The 4,402-nt window shown below is 33.9% G+C and overlaps 1 long non-coding RNA gene across 1 annotated transcript; it reads left to right on the top strand.

Moving 5' to 3' along the window:
- Positions 1-2,021: 2,021 nt before the first annotated feature.
- Positions 2,022-4,133, top strand: LOC104092365 (uncharacterized). The gene is made up of 2 exons (XR_685429.4): positions 2,022-2,451; positions 2,932-4,133. It is a non-coding gene; the product is annotated as an uncharacterized lncRNA (long non-coding RNA).
- The last annotated feature ends 269 nt before the right edge of the window (positions 4,134-4,402 follow it).

A 4,402-nucleotide genomic window follows, 5' to 3' on the forward strand; every position in this document is an offset into this window, starting at 1 on the left:
TTTTTAAAATGTGGTTTTTGACTTTGAATATTGCTAGAGTTGACCATTGATAATGGTTTTGGTAAATGATCTCGGATCAGTGTTTTGACGATTCCGGTAGGTTCGTATGATGATTTTAGATTTGTACGCATATTTGGTTGGGATCCTGGGTGACCCAAGGCCTTTTAGGCGCATTATGTGAAAAATTAAAAAAATTGAGTTTTAAATGTGAAAATTTTGAGTTTTAATGATCGATTCTTGAATTTTGATGTTATTTGATGATTTGAGCTAGCGAGCGAGTTTGTATGATATTATTACACTTGTGTGAATATTTGAATTAGAGCCTGAGGGGCTCGAGTGAGCTTCAGATGGGTTGTAGATGTTTTTAAATTTCTGAGAAAGTTTTGGTGTTGTCAATCTGTAGGTCTCGCATTTGAGAAGACTTGTTCGCAAATACGAGCCTCACATTTGTAATGTTAGGCTCACATTTGCGAAGATGGGCTGGGGGTGAGCACTTCGCTTTTGTGAAGTAGGCGTCACATTTGCGGACTAGGGTTCCTTGCATTTGCGATTGTGGTGTCGCATTTGCGATACTGCACATTGTTTGAGCGGCTTCGCAAATGCGGAACTTGGTTTGCTTTTGTGAGGCAGGGGACCTTCGCATTGTCGCATTTGCGACTTCTTTTGAGCTCAGGCACTGATTGCATTTGTGAACATCGTAATTGCGAACAAGAGTTCGTAATTGCAATATTTACTGCGGGGTAAAATGTTGGAATTTTGGGACTTCGCTTATTTTACACGATTTTTGAACCCTTAGACTCCATAGAGGCAATTTTTGGAGAGCAGTGTCTTTTCTACTTTATAGGTTAGTAACTTTAACTTGTTTTTATTCAATTTTCATAACTTTTTCATGAATCTCATCATCAAATCTACGAGTTTTAGAGTAGAAATTGAGAATTTTGGGTAGAACTGAGAAATTTTATAAAATTGAGATTTAGACCTCACCAAACAGCCTTGACTATTAATTGCACAACAAAATATGAAGAATCTGTTTATGAAAATATAATTCTAGTCCTTAAATGATGATGAATCAACCAATAATCGATGGTTTCATCTCTAACAATCGATGGCTAGGGATTTGGGAAATGGTATTAGGGAGGATGACTTTGCGAGTTAGAGAAAATAATAGACTTTTAATTTTTTTAGGGTAATATCTCGGTAAATAATTTAGGGATTAGGTATTTGTCTTAAACCCGATTGATAAGGATAAAAAACTAGGTGGCCAAAAGTTAATTGGATGGTTGTTACATATAGAACCGATTACGGATGCCAACTTAGAGGAGGTGTCTATGTATTTGGCCTTAATTATGACGGCTAACAATTATACGTAATAATGTGTATGAAATAAATGTGTCTTTCATTCATCGATTTGATAAACACCAAGTTCAAATGTTTTTACCGAATAGATGTAGGGGAGCTCTTCTTTGTAGAAGAGGAAAAAATATGAACATTCATACTTTAAAATCATTTACACCAAACTTTAAGTTTTCTCCTTTTTTACACCTTTTTTTAGGATAAATTGGTATTCTTGGCAATCTTTGGAAAAGTCATATTCTTTTTTTTGGAAAATTGAACTATATATCACGCCAAACAAAATCAGGAAAGAATAGGCTATTTTCCGGTGACATCTTTAATGTTTACCTCTTTTGGTGCCTTAGGTAGTTAATAATGGCGAAGATGTAGGCTACCTCCATTTTGTTCTTTCTTGTTCTCCAAGTAGGCAATGCTTTTAAATTTTCTTAGAATATACGATAATATGATATAAAAAAACGTGTTTATACCAATTTAAGAAAAGTATTCTACCACTTAATCATGGTTAATGTATATTTTTACTTCATTAAATCGTTTAACTGTATATAATAAATTTAATTAGTTTGATGTAATCATCGACTAAATATTTACCCTAATAAGTAATAACACATGCCTCATAGATATACCCTTCTTTTTCTTCCTTAATTAAAAATGAGTAGAGAAAAGTAGGTTTATGTCCTAATCCATAAAACTTTACTACCAGAAGTTAAGCCGCCACTCTTGAAATCCTAGTCGGTATAAATCTTCATATGTTTTCCTCTATATTGAGAGAAAATACACTACACAAAATTTTGATATAAGTAGAACAAATGTGAGCAGATTCAAGGGAAATCACATGGCCATGCACGTAGAAAAGGAAAAGATGGAGAAATTTAAAGAAATCCCATCTGAAATTGTGTCTCAAGTTTTAACTTATCTACCCATTAAGGCTTTGAACAGATTTAAGTGTGTATCTACTTCTTGGTTTTTAATAATTTTCCAGCATAGGCCTTACGGCCGCATACCGGTCAATATTTCATCGAATTCGGTGAAAAACGCCTCTTTTTCGCATCGATTCGTGTAGGAATGTTGCAGCACGAGAAAATTCAAGATTTAGAGCCGGTAAGTGTCTGTATCTCTTTCTAATTGATTATACTTTATCAGCCTATAAAGTCGTGTTGGAGAAGACAGTATGTGTGTATGTATGTGTTTATGTATGTATGTGTGTATTTGTGTGTATATATATGTGTGTGTATATATATATATATATATATATATATATATATATATATATATATATATATGTTTACGTGTATATATTGTATATGAAGATGGACACACGTTGTCTGTTTTTTACTTGGATTTTGGTGGCTCTTTCTAATTTTCGGTGGCAAAATATTAAAAATAAAGAAAAACTAACATCTTGCAAAGCTCTAATGTTAGTCATGTATAGATCGTGTTAGTACACATTGAGATAACAGTTTTTTTGAAAGTGATTGATTAAAAATTAAAGCTTATTACCTTAATTACCATATCCTACACTCACATTCATATATCAGTAAGACTCATTGCTTGTATGCTGAATTTGTTTCTACTTTGCAGGAAACATTTGTTCGTCAATTAAGTTTGCCCTATTTGGTTTACTAAAACATTACTCCAGTGGTAAACGGACTGCTTGTCTTTGCACGGACCATCAAATCACTTTTTAATATTTCTACGCGTAATATTATGAACCTTTCCTCGTCAAGTTTAAATCTTGAATCAGCTCGTAAAATTTGGTATGCACTTGATTTTGATCCTATAGACAATGTGTATAAATTGCTTAAAGTATCTTCCATTCATACGCCAAAAGTAACCAAGTTTTCCGATTGGTACAATAGTTGCGACGATGATCATCAAACTTCTTTATGGAATAAAATCACTATTCATCAAAAATACTTTGATGAAGCAACACCTATTGGGAATTTTCCTAGTGGTGAGTTGTTACTTGTTTGCTTTGAACGTCAGAAGATGGAGGGCACATTTTTTTACTTATGATGCAATAACGAAAAAATTACCAAATTGAAGATTGAGCTACCTAGATCACTGGCGTTGGCACGTCGAAGGGCATATCCTGCTCATATGTCTTGTCTTTTCGACGATTTGTCAAATGATGCTCCACTCGATAATTTATTTAGAAATTAGAAACAAATGACTAGCCGTGATTACGAGATATTAAAGTTTGATGAGTTCAATCTTTACTGTTTTTGTTACTCAATTTGTTTTGGAACGATTACTTTTGGAATTATTGATTCAAATTAAATATTTTCACATACATATTTGTATATAGTCAAAATCGAGCTTGCCCTTCATATGACTAATCGAGACTAGAATATGATAGATCAAGGTTCAACCTCGTATAATATTAAGTTGTGATGCGAAGTTAGGTTGCCGAGATCGTGACCCAGAAACCGACCAAGATCAAAATCGGTCAAGATTGAGACCGAGAAAAATAGAGACCGATCGATATCATGATCATCCAAGATTGAGACCGAGCAAAATAGAGGCCGATCGAGATCATGATCGGCCAAGATCGAGATCGAGCCAAAAAATAAAAAGCCGGTATATCCGCAATTAGGACGAGAATCTCGGCGAGAATCCCGGCGCATATCAAGGAGAGGCAGATTAATTAATCTATCATGAAATTCCTTATGTATTTAGAATTATAAACAAAGTAGGACTTCCCCACTATATAAAGGGGATTTTGATCATTTGTAGAGCACATTCGGAGGCAATAAAAATAACACATTACGTTCTTTGAAAGCTGGATTATCTTGTTACTTTGTTCTTACATTAGCAGAATCCTTACTTGTTTTGAGGGTGACCGAACTCATGAGCCAAAGCTAATTGATTCATTTGGTTTGCATTTATCTCTTTTATAATTAATTTCAGTACTGATATATATATTTTCTCGATTTGTACCAAGTTATATCACATATCCTTAGAGCTGCGTATAAATTCAATTGTTATTTATTTTTTCGGGTAAACAGTTTGGCGCTTACCGTGGGGCTAAGGATAATAGTGGTTATTTGAT

This window comes from Nicotiana tomentosiformis, chromosome 11, assembly GCF_000390325.3.
Source record: "Nicotiana tomentosiformis chromosome 11, ASM39032v3, whole genome shotgun sequence".
Classification (NCBI taxonomy): Eukaryota; Viridiplantae; Streptophyta; class Magnoliopsida; order Solanales; family Solanaceae; genus Nicotiana; species Nicotiana tomentosiformis.